Here is a 22197-nt window from a genome sequence, read left to right as displayed (position 1 = left end):
TTTTTCGATGCGTTTCGAACCAACGAGTGTGGTTCATTGTCAGGACAAGTTGAAGAACCAGATCATGGTTGCATGTTAAATAGAGAGAGCAGATAATCCAATGGTTAATTTGACTAGGAAAAGGCTATATTTCACTGGGCAACTAGACTAGACCAAGGGGTAGGGACAGGGAAAATTAAATAATTAATTAATACGTAAATTAGTTTTTTTATATTAATTACCATAGTTGAATAAAGGTAATGTTTGTATTTAATCTCGATAGTATGAATTAATTAGTTATTTATAGGCCTTTTTATAGTAAAACTATATAAACAAATATTTAGGTAATTAATTTAAAAGATGTTTTTGTTATATTTAATACCATAAAAAGTAATTGTATGTATTTAACTACCAAGATCAATAACTTATTAAAATATCCATTTATTAACATTAAAACTAAATAAAAAACTTATAACATTAAAATTATATGAAATAATAATATGAAAAATTAATACAAGTTTATTAAATGTATAACCTATTGAGATAGTTTAATAATTGACCTCATATTAACTTTAAGGAATCTATTAGTATTGAGTATGTAGCAAATTCTCCTAATTAAACAACTTGGACATTAAATTCAAATCATTGAAGAACTAATGACACTATAAGGCAAGATTGCGCTATTGTCCTCAAGAAGGCAAAGCCCCCTAGAAGCAATATTAGCAAGGCTGAGTTTGAGGCCCTAAAATCCTTGAACCATAACAAGGACATTGTCGTTATTAAGGCCGACAAAGGAGGGGCTATTTTCATCCTTAATAAGGAGGATTATCACCAAAAGATGTTGGACCATCTTTGTAACAGTGGCAACTATAAAAAGCTTAGCAAGAATCCCTAAAAAAAGATCTCTAGAAATGTTTCTCTTGCTATTAAATCTAGCAAAACTATGGGTTCCTTTTGCCACAAGTTTATTGAGAGTAGGCTCATCACTCCACGGATCTATGGGCTTCCAAAGATTCACAAAGAGGGGGCTCCCCTAAGGCCAATTCTCAATACCATATGTTAGGACCCTATAATACTAGTTATTCTCCCATTACTATTGTCGTTGTATCCCATATTGTTATTATTGTGCCCCATAGAATCCCACTATTATTATTTTTGTGTCTTTATATTATTATTGTTAGGTCTGCTTTGGTTATATTATGACCCCTTAGACTCCTATATATAGAAAGGAGGTTTTTTCATTTGAATCATCTAAGAATTGTTCATTTGTGTAATGTAAAGGATGTTGCCCCCATGAAGAGGCTTATTTTTAAGGTGTTGATCTATCTTTTCTATCTTTTTGTGAGCTGGTTTCATAACATTTGGTATCAGAGCTTTGGATTCTGGGGTTTCGCTGCTCCAAACAGGTCATCGTGTCATTTTCACTATAACTTTCTTTCTAAGACATTTTAGAATCTAAAAAAAATCCATTTGAGACGAAATCTCACTAAACCTCGGGCCCAAATTTCAGATCTTGTCTCACTATATTTTCGGAGATATAATCTGAGGAAGTTAGGGTTTTTGCAGACCCCCGAATTACATTCCAAACAAGTGACCTTGGGAAAATCATCATAACTTTCGCTCTGAGCATCAGATTGAACAGAAAGAGAACGGACTGTAGTTTTTTGGGGTATCATTTTCAGAACCTAAGGTTGAAACAGTGATGCGGCACGTTGTACAAGTTAGCTCTACTGAACCATTCTATACTCAGGTCATCGTGGGAGATTTGGCATAACTCTTCATTGGAGAATCCAATCTTGATCAGACATGTGAGCTTAGACATATTACTCATAGAGTTACCATAGGATGAAATTTTAGACCTTGGAGATCCACAGTTACAGAGATACATCAGATTCAATATCGAGGTCCTACAAAGTGAAAAAAGGTGTGTATATTTTTTTTAAATTTTCGCATAAGCTTGGTTTGAAAAATTAGTTTGAAGGAATTCAAAGGGCATAGTGAAGAATTATTATAGGTAATTCCCGAAGAAAGAAATGGAAACACCTAATAAGCAACCTGAAAGCTCTAGCATGACTCATGAAGAAGAGAAAGAAATGCAACAAGATATATCAAAATTACGAGAACAAGTGCAACAAATTTCACTCGCACAAAAAGTAATAGAAGCTAAGATGGATGGTTTAAAGAAATATGTAGAAGCTAAGATGGATGGTTTAAAGAAAGGCGTAGAAGCTAAGGTGAATGACGTGGAATCTAAGATGGACAGAATGGAAGCTAAGATATATGGCATGCAAGCTAAGGTGGATGATTTAAAGAAAGGCATGGAAGATTTGAAGAAAGATTTGACAAAGTTTATACAAGAAATGCTTACTAATGGTGAAAGGCTAGTAAAGGAAACTCATGATGAGAACAAAATAAATGTTAATCATGATTTCATAGACTCTAACGTTGGATCGAAGAACCACCATGTTCCAAAGATCGATATGAGGAAGTTAGATGGAAAGGATCTCGGAACATGGATACTACAGATGGAGCAATTTTTCGATCTCCATAATGTGCAAAACACACAAAAGGTACGCATTGCAACTTTATATTTGGAACCAAATTAGTTTATATGATATCGATGGCTTTGCTCCCGTAAAAAAATTGTCATGTGGGCTATTTTTAGGGATGAAATGATAGCACATTATGAGGATACAAAAAGCAACACTTTTTTTAGCCAATTGATAAATCTCAAACAAAAGGGTTCAATGATGGAGCACATTTAGGACTTCCAAAATTGAATGAAAGTGTAAAAGATATTACAGAGGAGCATAGGATTGATGTGTTCATAGGGACTTTAAAAGATAACATCAAACATGAGGTTAGCCTTTGGGAACCAGATTCATTGGAGAAGGTATTCAGGTTGGAAATAAAAATGGAAAGAAAAATTATGGCAACAAGGAAGCCTACCATTCACAATCATAAAGATGGAAGTGTTGCTGCCCCTAGCCATCCACAACCTACAAGGTTGACACCACAAAAATTGGAAGAAAAAAGAGCAAAAGGGCTTTGTTACAGTTGTGATAGAAAATACAGTAAAGGTCATAAGTGTGTAGAGGAGAAATTATTTTACATAGATTGTGAAGAGGAGGAATAAAAGGAACAAGAAACTTCAAAAAAAGAGGATATACACCAAGAACAAAACCTAGAAAAAGAAGAACTGAATCCGACCATATCTTGTAATGCATTGGTTGGAATTACCACTCAAACTATCAAGATAGAAGGGCATATCAAGAATAAAAAGATAATAGCGTTGATTGATTCGGGAAGTATCCATAATTTTATTCATTGTAAGATAGCCAAGGAATTGAATTTCTTCCTATATCCAGCACTAGAGTGTCAAGTGATGGTTGCAAGTGGAGGAACCATAAATTGCTTAGGAAAGTGCCATAATATCAAGCTATCCATGGGAGAATATGTATTGAATAGCCTAATGCTTTCCATTCCAATGGGTGGTGCTGATGTTGTACTAGGAGTCCAATGGCTACAATCTTTGGGTAAATAGCTTTTAATTTTCAAGAAATTTTCGTAAAATTCTCTTCAGAAGGAAAGGAAGTTGAATTAATGGGTATTGCAGGGAAACCGGGAAAGATAATCAGCTCTAACGGAATGAAAAAGCTTTTAAAGAAAGAACAATGAGGCATAATTGCAAAATTACGTTCACTAGAGGTTCCCACATCGAAATCATCCATTTCTCCAGATCTCCAAAAAGCCTTCGACAATCATTCCAAGGTATTTGTGACTCCCAAAGGCCTCCCACTTGTTCGTGATCATGATCATGCTATTAATTTGATTCTAGGAAGTGTTCCTCCAAACATCAGGCCTTACAAATATCCCTATGTCCAAAAGAGTGAAATTGAACGTATGGTCGCAGAAATGTTAGAGGCTGGTATAATTCAACCTAGTCAAAGTTATTTCTTTGCTCCAGTAGTATTGGTTCACAAGAAGGATGGATCATGGCACATGTGTCCAAATTATAGGGAGTTGAACAAGCTCACTATTAAAGATAAATTTCGCATTCCTGTCATTGATGAATTATTGGATGAATTACATGGATCAATTTACTTCACCAATTTGGATCTTCATTCAAGATATCATCAAATCATAATGAAGACAGATGACATTCCAAAAACATCATTTATAACTCATGAGGGTCATTATGAATTTTTGGTGATGCCTTTTTGTCTTACTAATGCACTTTCTGCATTTCAAGGTTTGCTAAATTCCATTTTCAAACCCTTGCTTAGAAGATTTGTGTTAGTATTTTTTGATGATATACTAATCTACAGCAAGTCTTGGAAGGATCATGTCCAAAATGTTGACATGGTGCTCAAACTAATGGAAGAGAAACAATCATATGCAAAAATCTCCAAATGTTTCTTTGGAGTACAAGAGGTGGAATATCTGGGTCATATTGTATCTCATGAAGGTGTTAAGGTAGACCCCACCAAAATTAAAACCATTAAGGAATGGAAAATCCCCACATCTATAAAGCACCTACGAGGATTTCTTGGGTTGACAGGGTATTATCGCAAGTTTGTTAAGAATTACGGGAGAATAGTAGCACCTCTAACAACATTATTGAAGAAAGATGCATTTTCATGGACTCCAGAAGCAACAAAGGCCTTTGAATATCTTAAAGAGGCAATGTGCCAAGCACCAGTCTTAGCTACATTGGACTTCACAAAAACCTTTATTGTGGAATGTGATGTCTCAAGAAATGGTATTGGTGTTGTTTTAATGCAAGAAGAAAGACCCATTGCTTTCGAAAGTCGCCCAATCAAAGGAAAGTATTTACAGAAAGCTATTTATGAGAAGGAAATGTTGGCAATACTAGATAAACTTAAGAAATGGCAACCCTACCTAATGGAAAGACACTTCAAGGTAAAAACAGATCATGATAGTCTTAAATAATTTTTAGAACAAATATTATCTTCAGAAGAGCAGCAAAAATGGGTCACAAAGATGTTGGGTTATGACTTTGAAATCATCTACAAAAAAGGGAAGCAAAATGTTGTGGCAGGTGCACTCTCAAGAAAGGATGAGGATGTGGAAGCATTTCTTTGCGCCACTTCTATTATCCAACCAGATTAAATAAACGAAGTAAGGGATGAATGGAAGAATGATGGGGAAGTGTGGGCACTCACTCAAAAGGTGCAATAAGATCCCAATACATCTGATACATTTAGCTGGAAATTTGATTCATTATGGTACAAGGATCGGTTATACCTATGTAAGAATTCAAAACTCAAACAAAAGATTCTTAGGGAATTTCACACCTCTCCCTTAGGAGGGCACTCAGGATTTCTAAAAACCTACCATAGGGTTAAGAAGGATTTTTTTTGGGATGGCCTTAAATCAGATATTCAAAAGTTTGTGGTAGAATGTTTGGTTTTCCAAAAAAATAAAGTTGAAACAATTAAGACCCCAGGACTATCACAACCTTTATCCATTCCAAGCCAACGTTGGGAGGAGGTTTCAATGGATTTTATCACAGGTTTACCCAAGTCTGAAGTAAAGATTGTTATCATGGTGGTATTTGAGAGACTTACCAAGTATGCACACTTTTGTGCATTATCTCATCCATTTAAAGCAAGTATAGTTTCTACTGCATTTATGGAAACAATTCAAAAGCTACATGGAAACCCAAAGATTATTGTAAGCAACAGAGATCCCATTTTCACTGGAAATTTTTGGACAAAATTATTTTCTTGTCTTGGTACTCAATTAGCTCATAGCTCATCTTATCATCCTTAATCTGATGAGAAAACTGAGATAGTAAACAAATTTTTGGAAGGATATATTTGTTGCTTTGTATCTGATAAACATACATAATGGGTCAAATGGTTGCCTCTAGCTGAATGATGGTATAACACTTCCTTCCATACTGCAACAAAAATGACCCCATTTATGGCACTTTATGGATATCATCCACCATCCATCACATCATATTTAAGAGAAAATTCTAAGGTTCAAGCAATGGAAGATCACATTGAGCATCAGCAACAAGTTCTCCAACTCTTAAAGGATAACCTCACCTTGGCGCAGAATAGAATGAAACAACAAGCATATCAACATCCCAGTGAAAGAAGTTTTGATATAGGTGATTGGGTATTCCTACGGTTACAACCATATAAACAAATGTCCCACAAGCAAGCTAAGAAGGATAATAAATTATCACCAAAGTATTATGGTTCATACAAGGTGTTGCAAAAGATAGGTACTATGGCATACAAATTGGAGCTTCCTGCAGCTTCCCAAGTGCACCCAATTTTCCATGTTTCATGCTTAAAGAAGGTTATAGGTGACAAGCTTCTAGTTCAAACAATATTGCCAGAACTTGATGAGAAAGGAAAAATAATATTGGAACCTGAAGCAGTAAATGAAACAAGAACTCAACATCTACGTAATCGATCAATTTCAGAGTATCTCATCAAGTGGAAGAACTTACCCGTTGAAGATTCCACATGGGAGGATGAGAATTTTATACATAAGCATTCAGAACTACTCAAGAATTGAGGACAACACCTTTTTGAAGGAGAGAGGCATGTTAGGTCCCTATAATATTAGTTATTCCCCATTACTATTGTCATTGTATCCCTTATTGTTATTGTTGTGCCCCTATTGTCCCAATATTATTATTATTGTGCCCCATAGAATCCCACTATTATTATTTTTGTGCCTTTATATTATTATTGTTAGGTTGGCTTTGGTTATATTGTGACCCCTTAGACTCCTATATATAGAAAGGAGGTTTTTTCATTTGAATCATCTAAGAATTTTTCATTTGTGTAATGTAAAGGAGGTTACCCCCTCAAAGAGGCTTATTTCTAAGGTGTTGATCTATCTTTTCTATCTTTTTGTGAGTTGGTTTCATAACACCATACGTGGTCCAACCTACCTCCTTACCAAATACCTTGCCTTGAATCTTAGACCCCTTGTTGGCCTCATAGAGTCGTTCGTCATTTGTCAATGAGCCTAAAGACATAAAAATCGACCCCGGGGACATTCTTGTGAGTTTTGATGTGGTCTCCCTTTCTACTTACATTCCGATAAGGGAGGCCATTAAGGTCATCAACCACTTAACTGATCTTGATGCCGCTCATTTGGTTGAAATTTGTCTCACGTCCACTTTTTTCATCTTTGAAGGTTAATTCTATGAACAGACCTGCGGGGTTGCAATGGGCTCCTCCCTATCCCCGATTGTTGCTAATATTTTTATGGAAGAATTTGAATCCAAATATTTTTCCTTATCATGCTTCTTGCCCAAGCTATGGAAGAGATTTGTTAACGACACTGGTGTCATCGATCTCATGGCCAAGAAGAATTGGATCTATTTTTCCAGCATCTCAACAATCAATCCCCTTCCATAAAGTTCACTATGGAGCAAGAAGTTGATGGGTGTTTTCCTTTCTTTGATGTTCTCATTTACAATAATGATGACAGTTCTTTCTCCCACCAATTTTTTAGGAAGAAAACTCATACTAAGCAGTATCTTCATGCCAGCTCCCATCATTTCCCTACTCAAAATTTGGGTGTCCTCAACACGCTTGTGACTCGTGTGCTGAGAATATCCTATGAAAATAACATTGATAGAGAGAAATCCAATCTCCTTAACGTCTTTGTTAATAATGGTTATAGTAGGCACCAAGGTCTGAAAGCTTTCCTTAAAGCCAACAAAGGTCCTAAGGTTAAGAGAGACACTAAGGATCGAGTCTCATGGATTCATCTCCCTTCCATCCAAGGGACCACTGATAAGGTTACGAGGATCCTAAGAAGGCATAATGTTCCCTCTACCTTTAGACCCCTTAACACCATCTGTAGCTCCCTTAGATCGGTAAAAGACCCTATTGACCCCAAGGACATGAAAGGTGTCTATGTTATTCCTTGCTCTTGTGGAACCCCCTATGTTGGTGAGACGGGGCGTTCTATTAATCAAAGGATTCAAGAGCACTCAGCTGACATAAAACATGGGAGGACCCGGTCTTCTGCCTTGGCAGAGCACGCAGAAAATACTAAGCATCACATATGCATTGAGGAGGCCCGGGTCATTGCCAAGATTGCTCCTTTTCATCACTGGAAGTTTAGGGAGGCCATAGAAATTGAAAAAAGGCCGAGGAATCTCAATAGGGATGACGGCTGGAAAATTAGCAGTTGTTGGATCTGCCCTTTCATCCTAGCCGCTTCCTTCTCCCTCGCCCCCCTGCCCCTTGTCTTGTTCTTGTCTGTTAAGAAACTCTCATGGGAATCAGTTAATTAAGCAAAAAAAATATTGAATCCTTAAGAACTTGATAAGAAAATGATAAGAATATTGGGTTTTATTTTGAATGGGGAATTAGCACAGCATTACTAATCTGCTCCATTTCAGATGAAAAATAGATTTAGAATTGGAATGTTTTACATTGTTCTTATTTCTTATTTCTAGATTTTATTGACATTCTTGTATGTTAATTGCAAATGTTTTTTGGAGAATCTCAGTATTAGCGATTCTTATTTATAAATAGATTTAGTGAGATGTATCTCATGTGTTAGAGATAGTTGTATATAAACTATTGTTTCATTAATTCTAATTAGATAGATGTCTTAAGAAATACAGGTTATGCATTGATGGGAAAAATATTTGTTTCAAAAAATAGCCCTTCAACACAATTGCAATTTTATAGATGACTTAAATGTTTCATATACAATTTGAGTCACTCACTTTTTGTCCCACTTGATTTTGTTTTGATGTTTTCTGTTTTGTGCAAAAAATAATCATGTCCAAACATTTCTCATAGTATCTTATTGCTTTTGTCCTATAATAGTTGCAACTACATTTTTTTCTTTTCTTTGAGGAGGGGAGAGAGAATTACCACATTCCAAATATTCAACTGTATTGGCCTTTCAAGTTTCTTGGTATTGTGTTTGCTTTTTTTACAAAAAACATAGTTCAAATCCTTCTTTTTATAGAACAAATTTCCAACAAAACAACTTACCACAATAATATAATAAAATCTAGGATATGCAAACAAAAAATACATTTGCATTAAGTGAGCCAAATATGAAAGAAATTGATTTGGTGCTTTCTACCTTCAATCTATTTCGGTTGAAACATTTCCACTACTATCTAGGAGATTGTCTATTTGATTCATTTGTTATTCTTTTACATTTTCTATATAGCTCGGCAGAAATATGAGAAGGCATAGTTAACCACTTTCGATATTTCTTGAGCAATGAAGATGATTTGGCTATTTCTTCAATGCAGAGTGAATTAGTTCCCAACTATTTTCAAAGCCTTCACAATGTTGATAATATCAAAGAATATTTGGAAGGATTTTATACTCCTTCCATTACATAAGGTTCATCTACAATTAGCTTAAAGGGTGATTCTTTTTGCATAAATTGGCTGCCCAAGTGGTTGTCAGACCTTATGAGTGTTTGGTTATACATAATCAGGGGATTTGAACATTGGGCCTCACTATATGTAGGTGCTTACAGTGCCAATGATACCAACTTGAATAATTACTCAAGTTACAAATCTATTAATTGATGTGATTTCTAACTACATTTTTAAATGCATAAACTTTTAACTATCTAACATGTTCCTTAATAGTTAGATTCTTGTTGTCTATGAACTCATCATTAATTGATACAAACTATATATTGGATAGTCATTGATGTACAAATAAACATGTTTTCCAATAGAATCTACTGAATTTAGGCTTTTTTACCTGTATGGCTCAACACGAAAGATTAAGATACAATACTTCAAATAATGTGCCAAAGTAACTAGTTTTTGTCTCTTTCCTAACCATAGCTTTTATTCTAGTATTTTTCTTATTATAGTCTTATTCTCCTTTGATAAGTGCATATTAACTTGAAATATTTTTTTCATTAAATATGTTTTCACTTGGTCAAGATAGATCATTAACTCATTTGTATTTTTCCAAGACAACATATTGCAAAATACTACAAAGTAGCAATATGGACACTTGCAACACATCAACTGCCAACTATGAGATTGCATATCAACAAACAACGTCATAACAAGACACAAAATGGTCCTATTGCACTTTGATTTCAGTTTCCTTTGTTTGAACATTAGTTATGTTTATAGAAAATTGGATTTCTCTTTAACAAACAAATTTCCTTTTCAACTATACAGATGTAAGAAAATGCAAACAAAACCCTACTCAATTATCCATATCTCATCTAGATGTCACAAAAATGTTTTTGAAGGCAATGTATTTGTAGTATATGGCCCAAGAAAAAACAAAAATCCAAATACGCCTTTAAATACCCAATTGCTTCATGCTAACCTGACTAATAAAGATGGGAAAATGACAATAACAATAAACATAAACAATAATTTGATAAAACATTTCAAGAGTTTTTTTGAACTAACCAATAATGTTTGTATCAAATACTTTTCAATCAGAACCAAAGGAATATATGAGAGAGGTGATGCACAATATTACATTCTTCTACTGGAAAGTACCATAGTCGAAAATATACCACAAGTTTTCAAAAGTCGTAGATTAGCGCCAGATAACATGATACAAGAGATCATTATGTCACCTAACACATATGCAGTTGGTTTTATGGTAGCAATAGTCATAGGCTACTAGCAAAACAATAAGTTTCTTGAACTTACTATCAAAGATGGTGAAACAAAAAACGATATTGCAATTGTAAGTTTGATATTAAAATGAAACATTTTCTTATTTTCCTGCATAGATTTAAAAAATAGATATCCTATTCTCTTTCTTAGTTTTATATGTCTACTCATTCATTAACATGCATGCACTCTCTGCAATCTTGTTATAGTTGTAACTTACTAAAATATACAAAGGAAATATTTGAGAATACAATATGAACTACAGTAAAAAATCACACCACTATACCTTTTCAAGAACATTGTAAGAACCGGTCCAAGAGGAGTTCAGATACTATGTCCTTCTGCAACAAGCTTCATTGACACTCTCAATGATGACTTTTCCAAGACACACTTGCTCTCTTTTGTTGAATAAAAAACAAAAATATTTTCTCAAACTTTTTCTCTTTTAACTAGAATCTATTTCATGTTTCTATGTAAAAAGTTATCTTTTTTCTTTAAATATATTTTCGATTAATAGATCCCATTGACCTTTGAAATAGGTACAAGATACATTAAGGCCAAAATTTTATTTTCTCCAACAATTCAAAAAATATGCAACAATTGCAAACAATCTATGCTTCTGCTTTCATCTGAATGTGCAATTTGTAAAGAAAATATAATATGCAGCCACAAACATAATGTTGACTGCATATTGGACACTGATGATGGAAAAATAGTATGCAAGTTGCAAATGCCACAACTGGCAGAATATTGTCCACCGGTTTCTACAACAAGCTTTTAACAGTATAAAGAGAACATTTCATCAATGATCTTCCACTTACGCAGGCTTTGTGTCAAAGGAAATTTTAATCTAACAATTTCCAACATTGTCAATGATATTGAACCATTGTAATCAACATTGGTCTCTGGTAAAGGAAATTTTAATCTAACAATTTCCAACATTGTCGATGATATTGAACCATTGTAATCAACATTGGTCTCTGGTAACAATATTAGATGTAAAAAATCTAGTTTAAATATGCCCATTAGTAAAAAAAATATCCATTATAACAAAGTACATAGTTTTTGCTCCAATGAAGATTTTTAAGAAAAAAAATGTCATTTATTTTTTGGAGAATAATGTTTATTCGTTAATATATTTGTATGTTTTTCTCTTGTTGAAGGTTTTACTGTAAACATGACTCAAAATGTGCTTTCAACTAACCTGATAATTGATTACACAAAAGTATCACGAGTAATTGCAGTTTCCTAATTGCTCTTTTTTAATTTGCATTTTCTTGAATCAAAGCTCTTAATGCTAGAAAAAAATTCATGGAGCCTACTATAAACAAAGAAAACAATTTTTTGATATTTTTTTTTGTTTCAGGGAAAAAACTAAGTATTATATATGGAAAAAAAAATGTGTTTAAGTGATAAAAATTTATTGATAAATTTAGTGTTAAGTCCTGTAATAGCTTATTATTTAATATGTGAATATATTTGTCTTTTTGGAATTGCCAACAGTGCATTGTGTATTATCTTGACCATACCAATTGTAGATTGTTCCATTATACTGTTGTTGAACCTTAATTTGATATGTAATTAGAAACCATTTTTTGATTTGGCATCAGAAAACATTGTTATTTTAGGTCAAATTCTTCTAGTTGATGTACTTTGATTTTGTTGTTATCGTAAACATGTTTTCCTAAAATATGCTTAATTATTCTGGTGTATGATAAGACATCTGTGTAATAATTAATACCAAGAAATGTTCAATATTAATATTCTAGACATCAATAAAACAAAAAATTTGTTTTTCTGAAAATTTAGTATTTGTTTTCATTAATAAATTGTACAGAATGTGAAAAGGGAAAATTACCTATTAACTACAAATAATTTAGGAGTTAATCTTCGTTTGGGAAATTGGTAATCCAAGGTTTCAATTAAAATATTTATTTTTAGGTTTATGTTGAAACAAATATGCAGATCTTTGTATTGTCTCATTTTCTTATAATTGCAACCTATAACCAAAAGAAAAACATGATTAATTAAAGTCTTGTTTTTCATCCAATGGAAAGAAATCAAAAGAATATACAAAAAAAAGGACCATCAAACTTGGGCTAATTTTTTGAGCAATTGGTGATTTTTTCTTATTTTAAAACTCTTTGCATAAATTAGGGGATATTGTATTTTTTTATATGGAAATCATTACTCTAGAAAATTGTAGCATTAATATACATATAAGTCTTTAAATGGTGAATAAGGAAGGCACAAGTATATTGGACCATTTAAATGTATACCAAAACAGAGAGAACTTTGCAGATAGGTAGAAGCCTTATATTCAATAGAGAACCCACAAGAAAATTCCTCTTACCTTTGTCTTAACCGTAGGCTAAAATTTAGCTCATAGCCCCCTTTCCTTCTCAAGCTCCCTTTCAATAATGCTTGTGTTTGTGGGCACAACCACAATCTTGGAACCCTAGACCCCAACCATTTTCTCTTGTGTGCGCTTTCAAAACTCTCGAGGAAAAAGCTCTGGGGGATAGATCTTTCCCTCCATCAATTGTTGGACTTTCTTTTCTTTATGTCAATTGACGACACCAAACCTCAGACCATGACATTTTTAAACCGAGTCGCTTGTGCCTCCTTCCAAAACTTCTAGGGTAAAATCCTCCAAGGAAGAGATATTTCTGTCTCCATCTATTAACATATCTGTTACCTCAGCATTTCTAAAGTTTGTCCAAGCCTGCCTTGGTATGTCACCCTGATGCTTAAATATACACGTCAACTCGACGTTTTAAAGTACATGTCACCTAGTGCCTTGAAAGTAAACATAACCTTATCATTTAAAATGGTATCCTCATTTAGAAACTCCTAGGTAAGGTCCTTCTATGGAATCTATTCCTTGATATAAATCCTCCAACATATCTTTGGTTATGTTCCCCATTTGCCATTAATTAAAGAACTTTTTCCAGGATTTTCTAAGGAAATCTAAGTCTTGGCTTTACTTTGTTCTCAGTTTACTGTTGCATGCTTTAACATAGGAACCCAATGTGCATTCAACCATCTATGCAAAAAGTTTGCAATTCCCATGAAACACTTATGATAGAATCACACTTCTCCTTATCAAGATCCTTCCCAACATTTGGATCATTGATCACACTATTCATCAACAATGAACAACCTTCGTTGATATGAATTAGAAAGGAAAGCTTTGGCCCCATTCAATGGATTTTTTTCTTTCTACACTCCATTCGTGCACACATCCTCAAATTACTCTCTCTTTTTAGCTTTAATCTTATCCAACCTACATCAAGCTCATGTTCAATGTGAATTACAGGAATAACATAAACAAAGGGTATTTGCAACAATGAACAGGGGTGTTAAAATTGCTCAATCATTTGAACCAGAGTGCTCTCTTATTAAAAAATAATTTCCATAAGCCCATCTTGGCATAATATACATTTAATTGGCCCTTTTTGGCCCTATTGGCCATACTTTTACTTCACACAAACTCCTCTTTATTCTCCTATCCAATCTCTCCCTATACCCTCTTGATGCCCTTATTTACAAATTATACAAAAGGAGGTTGAACCATAATTAGTTCAGATCCAATATTCTCTCAACTAATAATCTCAAGATCCACAAAATCCTTAAGATATCACTTTAGGATCTCTCCAAATCCTCACAACTCTCAAGATCCACTATCATAGGAAGATTTAATTACACACTAATTACAATAATACAATCTTTCTAGGATTCCCTAAAAGAATAGACAATTCTCTCAACTAATGACCTCTAGATCCACTAAATCCTCAAGAGATGATTTTAAGATCTCTCCAATCCTCAAAACTCTAAAGATCCACTATCATAGGAAGATCTAATTACACACTAATTACAATAACAAAATATTTCTAGGATTCCCTAAAAACATAGAAAATTACAAATAATTAATAATTAGAGAATTAACTCTCTTAGTAAATGAAAGGCCCTAGGTCTAGTCAAAATTTCTTTGAATTTGGAGGTAAGATGTTATTGCATCACCTATCACCTTCTATGCAAGATGTAAAAGACAACCTTTAGGTTGCTAGTGGCAAGAATGCTATGGGTCTTTAAATACACAAGTAGGCATGGATTGTTGCATGTGTAATCACAATATAATTATGATGTATTAAATTCTATGTAGAAGAGTTATTTTATATAATAAAATATATTAATAATTTAAAAATATATTTTTTTTTATTTTTTAATATCTTTTTGTTATCTCATAACATTTTATTAGTATTTAACTCTTTATTTTTATTGGGGATTTTTTTCTCTATTTTATATTTTTTGGTGCAATAGAAGTTACCATGTATAAGTGGCCCAAACTTTGTTTCTACCTATTTTTCTATTATTATTTACTTTATTATTTCTTCTAAATTAGTTTGTTAAAATTGATTAAAATGACATTGCAACTTGGTATTAAAGAATCAATTGATATTTCACATTGATGTTGTTTATGTCGTTTTTGTTGTGTATTTTACTTTATTTTTATATCAAAGAAAAGGATTCTAAAAAATATTATTTTTATTTCATTTAGATATATTGAAAAAAATATCTAGATATTGGATTTAAGAGATCTGTGGTTTATATCTTTTGACTTAGTTACCGGAGAATCCACAGTACGGACTATTTTTCTGTCAACGTTTCAAATCCCAACTGGGATCCATCATTAGGACTTATCTAGATATTTTAAGAAAATTTTGGTAATGAAAAATCACTCGTAATCCTCAGCCTATAATCTAAAGGGGCAATAATGAACAATTGAAGCTAAAAAGTCTCATGTGAAAGGAATATATCTCTAAGGCTATTGAAAATTCAAAACCACCAAAGACATAGTTTCAATCATTACATGAAGTTTACATAACATAAATTTAGGAGAGGAGCAAAAATGTATACATGAAGTTCAATCTTGCATTTAGGGTACAACACAGTTATAACCAAGAGAATATGTTAAATGTGGGACTACATCATTATGTTGGGCTAGCTAATACTTTGGAAGAAAGATGTATTTTTAGAAGCACTAAGGTCACAATTAAAAAAAAAAACAAAAAAACAAAAACAAACAAACAAACCAACAAAACTTTTTCATTTAAATTAGAGATTAAATCATCAATGATATTATTCTTTTGATATATTGCTTACGCCATTAGTCCTCAAGTTCAAGGATGACTTTGTCTAGAGGATGCAAAAAACATTTATGATACAAAATATATAGTAAGATAGACATGTTTGAATCGAACACAAATGGTAAAAAATTATTATAGAGAAAATAGTTGAAAGTCATGTTGAAGCTATTAAAAGAAAATGATCCATTACAACAACAAAAATTTGTGCATATGATAGCAAATTTTAGCAAGAAGGGAAGTTGAAAGTGATTTAAATCAAATCCCCTAGTTATTAATCAACCTAAAACCCTAATCCACCACTACAAATGCCTTATTAACATAGAGGATCTTAACCTTCATTTAAGAGCCATGTATTTAAAATATACATTAATTTGACTCTACATATGAAATCTCCAAGAATGATTTTACTAAAAATTCAGATAATTATTTAAGTCTACTAAACTAAATCCTAATATCAATAGAAATTAGAACACCACTACTCTCACTTATTATAATAATTAAATTGAATATACTTATATCTTCAAATTTAATATCCATAGTTATAAAAAAAACAACCTTGTTATGGTTAACGTCACTAACACTTGAAGATTATTGAAAAAAAATAGTTTATGTTATTAAGCCAAAAATTCAAAAATATAAATACTTTCACATTAAAATTCTGCGTTATAAATATATTTAATGAAAAACTGCAATGTGCATAAAATTCATAAACGGTGTGTTGGACATAAAGTTCATAAAACATATTGTAAACGTAAGAATTTTATATATTATATATGTTGGGTGCATTAATGTTATTTTGGATAATGAATGGCTTGCTTTAATACATACCTATTTCACCATTGAAAAATAGAAATTCATTTATCTTCTTTAATATCGTCATGAATTATTTTCAAAATGATTGCAACCTAAAATCATCTAGACTTTGGATACCTTTTTAAATATTGGAACAAGGAACACTTTGGATTGATGGCTTGACTGTGCTATATGAAAGCAATGTTTTTTCAACAAATTGATGATGCATACAACATTTCCTTAGTTTATGTGGCCTTTCAGACAATGTTTACAAAACATACATTTATTAGAGGAAGTAAGCATCTATTGTGTCACACCTTCCACTCTATTGCTAGAGAAAGAAATTTGTAGGGAAGTGATTTTTGGGTAGAGTTTCTTCTCAATGATATAATTAGGTAGATTCATATTATAATCAAAGGATCTTCTTGTGGGAATGGACAGAAGTTTATACAATACATGAAATGAAAACTAAGGCCAAATGAAGTGATTCCAAAAGGTCACACTAAATGGAATCTTGAAAAGGTGAGAAGTTTATGCAATAGAAAAAATGAAGAGTAAGGTCAATTGTAAGTGATTCCAATTAGGTGACACTACAAGAAAAAAGGACATTGGTGAGGGGCGAAAAATGTCACCATAAGCTCATTGGTGATGGTCAAAAGAGCCTTCGTCACCAAAAACTGAACGTCACCAAAAGTGGCGTCGCCAAAAGTATAGGTGTTGTAGTGACATTCAAAGTCCGTCACCAATAATGATTTATAATGACGGATAGTGACCGTCACCATTTCATATGAGCAATGGTGACAAACCATAGCCTCTGTCACCAAAAACTGAACGTCACCAAAGGTGGCGTCGCCAAAAGTATAGGTGTTGTAGTGACATTCAAAGTCTGTCACCAATAATGATTTATAATGACAGATAGTGACCGTCACCATTTCATATGAGCAATGGTGACGGACCATAGCCTCCATCACAAAAAACTAAATGTCACCAAAGGTGGCGTCACCAAAAGTATAGGTGTTATGGTGACATTTAAGGTCCGCCACGAATATTGATTATAATGATGGATAGTGATCGTCACCATTTCATATGAACAACAATGATTTATTGTGATGGATATTTCATGGCCGTCACTATTGGTGCATATATATGGTGATGTTCGTTGACCCTCACCAAAAGCCGCATTGCCATAAGTATAGGTGTTGTGGTGACATTCAAGGTCTGTCACGAATAATGACTATAATGATGGACATCGACCGTCACCATTTCATATCAACAACAACGATTTATGGTTATAGACCTTTGAGGTTCGTCACTATTGATGCATATATATGGTGGCATTCATTGACCATCACCATTTCATATTTTGGTGATGGTTGAAAAATGTCACCAAAGCTCATTAGTGATGGTCAAAATCTCATTCCATATGGATCATGTCAGGGCACGATGGAATCGAACCACCAACCTCCTGCTTGTAAAGTAGGTGCTCTTCCATTGAGCTAGCACCCTTTAAAGAATTAGACTTTTAAAATTATACCTTGAAACTTCTTAAATTTTAAATTCTACAACTTTCAATAAATTAAAGTCTCCACAATATTTTACTAAACAAGCAAAGCAACATCGAAGCTGCAGGTCCCTACGTAATAGTTATGGAAGTTATGAAAAGTGGGTGGAGGGAAAAATAATTATGTATAAGAGAATCAATATGTTCAGTTGAATACTCAATTAGAAATGAAAGTGTGAAGACATTTATAATCTATAAATGACCTATAACTAGAAAATGCACCAAATATTGCAAAGGAAATGTCATAAGTTGACAACATATGGAAAAAGAACATTGATGAAGACAGATGCAATATGTTATAGGTTGAGTGAAAGAAAAATCTCAATGTTGTTGTTGTTTGGTGTTTAGATATCTGAATGATATCTAAACTTTTGCGAAAATGTAACACGGATCTCCGGAAACCATGAATGACATATGATTATGTATATATATATATATATATATATATATATATATATCCCCTTTACGTAAACCAACATGAAAATTGGAATTTTAGAAGTCCACACTCAAAACATGACAACAACCAACAAATAAAAGAAATTGACTTGGACAGAAAGCAATAGCTTCACCTTCATTCTTGAGTTGCTTCTATTTATTTGAATTTGACTCATGAAATTCTTTATCTAACAAGGAATCAAAATCATCACTAGTATTAAATTCATCCAACACAGATTTTGGATATCCCACTAACATCTGCGTTTTTGTTGCCATGCCTAAAAACCATGGAGTTTCTCGTTAGTAGTAGTATAAGATATGTGCCTGTTGCTCAAGAACACATTCCTTATTAACCATTGTTACCTGAAAAAAACCAAAGAGACAACACAATATCAGCGTACACAAAATCCCCTACCGAAATATAATCATAACTTAGCAAAGAAGTCTAAAAGATGTTCTTAATTAATAAACTTTGTATTTGGAAATATTATTTCTTTAGATTTAAAAAAGACTATGTTGTACAACACTTCTGTCTATTTATCCAGGCAATTATATCATAGCATATGTCACACAGTAGCAATCTACAGTACCTAAAGTAAAAAGACAAATTTGCTCAAGAAAATAGATTTAGAAAAGAGATTTGAAAACTATAAGTTTTTCATCAAATCTTTACTTAATTTAACAACAAACTGGTTGGAGATTGAAAATCAAAATCATGCATAGGAAATGAATAGGACAATGGCCAAAGTCATTATTCATACAAATAAAGCTAAAGTCACTATTTCCATTGCAGATAACTAAAATTTGGGCAGTGGTCTAACAATTAGAGCTTATTTTCTAGGAAGACTCGTCAATACCATCATTTTTTTCCACGGTCTGTTGTGTCCATTTTATTTTGTTTTGTCAAGAGAATTGGCAGGACCTTCCCATCCTTTGTTTTACATAATCAATAACCATTCATCAATGATATAAAGAATAACATATACATAACAAATGCCAAAGATGTTCTTGTTGTATACCTATGTTCTAGGACTCATCTAACCTTATTGGTGCAAAGAGCTCACCCTGAAAAAATAACATCCATGTGGAATTTAGAATTTTTTTTTTAAATCAAGCTCCAAGTAAACCAATCAAAATATGAACATCCTTTTAATCAATAAAATCTCTGACTTAAAATAAAAGTGGCCTAGAATTGAATGTTATATCAACCATGTCAAGTAACTAACATCGGGTGAGAAATACAATCCATGCATATTGGATTAGTGAAATAATTGATCTGGTAAAGCTCAAAAACAGATGACTTAGAGCTAAGAAACGCAAATAAATGACTTAGAACTAAGACATGAGGTTGTCCATTCAACCCTGTCGTTAAATAGCTCTTCTTTATGTCACTTACCATTAAACTTTTTTTGAAACCAGGTGTAAGTGGTATTGTAACATTAACCTCTGATAGTCTGTTTCCACAACTACTTCTCAAGATCCGCTTCATTACCAGCATTTGGGGCTAGATAAGATACATGCAAAAGTCATCAACATGAAAATAAAATCTACATCCTTGTAAAAAAATGGGAGGAAAAAAATATCCACAAATTGAAACAGACTGTAGGATACCTCATTCCTGCAACATGATTATCTTGTTATGAACAATAAAAAAATAAATTAGGAGAAATGTAATTTTTGCCACATATTGACAATGAAATATTTTGCATATTCTATGAAAAATTGATGAAAAAAGTCAGCTAAAGCTTGTCAACATCAGGATTATAGTAAAACATAAAGGAACCACTCCAACACATATATAATCCTAAACATAAGTATCTATACATATAAGTATTTATTGAGGACATTGTATTTTGTGAAAATATGGAAGTCAAATCTTTGAAATAACACAATTTATGATACCACTTCCCTAAGAAGTCCATTAATTCAAGTATTTACGAAGTCCATTCAGGAATTTATTCAAAGTTCAAAGTTCAAACAATTAACATGTAGCCTAAAAAAACTCAGATTTGAAAAGGAGATAACCCAAAGATGTAGAGTATATATCTCACATTTATATATCCTAATTTCCAGACATTGAAATGACACTTTTTAGCATACTATTGTGAATTCAGTCCAAAATGGTAGAAAAAAAATATTGATGGTTATTTTGCTAATATAGAAGTTTTATACATGCATTTATTTAAACAGATAGCTTGCAATGTCAAACATATCTAAGGATGCACATAATATGTTGCATGTTTAGCGCTGGTTTATGAACTTGAGACAACGAAGTCCAAATTTAACAGTTTGCCTACAATATGCACTAGCAGAATAGGTGAACAATAGTATTGTAGGCATGGGTTATGAATATATGTATTGCAGGCCAATAAGAGTATGGTTGGAACATTCATGTCCAACCCTTCCAATTTTTCCTATAATTTTCACTGGTCTAATAGGTGAACAATAGAATTGTAGGTGTGTATTCTGTATCACTTACCTAAATCCAACACCTTCAGCATAGAAATTTCAAAGAATATGTCCAGAACTAGTAGGTAATTTGCAAAATGAAAGAGATGGCTTGATTGTTTCTAGAGAAGACTAGATTCTTACATTGTTGAATGTAAATTAATGACACTTTTCCAAGCTTAGATGGAACAAAAAGGAACCAAGCTAGAAGGTTATTTAAATAATCGTTACTTAGCTAGGGTAAAACCTTTTTTGTCAAAAAGCATAAATGTAAAAACTTTAAGAAATTGAGTGAAGAGATTGTAGAAATGTTCTTATCAAACCACTAACGTAAACAAAGCTAAGAAATATTGCTTTGTAGAAGAGATATTCATGGTCAAATTAACAAGAAAGTGACCTTTTAGCATAGTTAATGCACTAGTGCTCATGTCGTAGTGTCCCAGGGCATGCTAGGGACTACAAGGAGTGCTCATGTACATCTAGAGAAGAGGTGGGGAGATATCAAGATGTAGTCAGGAGGACTACAAGCAATGAGGGGCAGATACTTGAGGTACCCAACCTCTTGGATTATACCTTGCTACAAGAGCCCCAAAGAGAGAGTAGCAGGATTGGTGGATGTGGGTAGAGATGGATGCGGATGAAGCAACAGAGAGTGCTACAGTGCAGGAGTCCCTGGGCAGCGCGAGGCTAGCAGGCTGCAATAGTGCGAGCCCTAGTTGCAGTCACAAAGGAGCCCTAGCTGCAGTCATGAAGGGATACCTAGACATAGTCTTGAAGGAGCTCTAGCCACAGTCGAAAAGGAAGCCCTAGCTGCAGTAAAAGGCAGCCCTAAATGCAGTCAAAAGGAGGCTTAGCCACAACAAGAGAGAGTCCTAAGACGCAATCTAGAGAGAGGCCTAAGATGCAATCAAGAGAGGCCAGATACGCAGCAAAAGGAAGGCTCTTATCCACAGCAAAGGAGGCCTTAATCCGTATCAAGAGGGAGGCCCTTATCAGCCATCAAGAAGAAGCATATATCCACATCCAAGGAAGGTCTAAATCAGCACTCAAAGAGGCCCTAGACACAATCAAAGGGAGGCCCTAGCCACTGCAAGAAGGATCCATAAGACAGCAAGAAAGAAGCCCTAGAAACAACGTGGAAGTCTTATGTTTTGCTGTAGGTACAACGTGTGAAAGAGAGGTTGTTCTGAGTGTTG

Source organism: Pinus tabuliformis, chromosome 8, assembly GCF_031772625.1.
Source record: "Pinus tabuliformis cultivar Carrire ecotype Pingquan chromosome 8, CPIR1, whole genome shotgun sequence".
Classification (NCBI taxonomy): Eukaryota; Viridiplantae; Streptophyta; class Pinopsida; order Pinales; family Pinaceae; genus Pinus; species Pinus tabuliformis.
The sequence above is the reverse complement of the archived record's forward strand: the minus strand, read 5'-3'. Positions refer to the sequence as shown.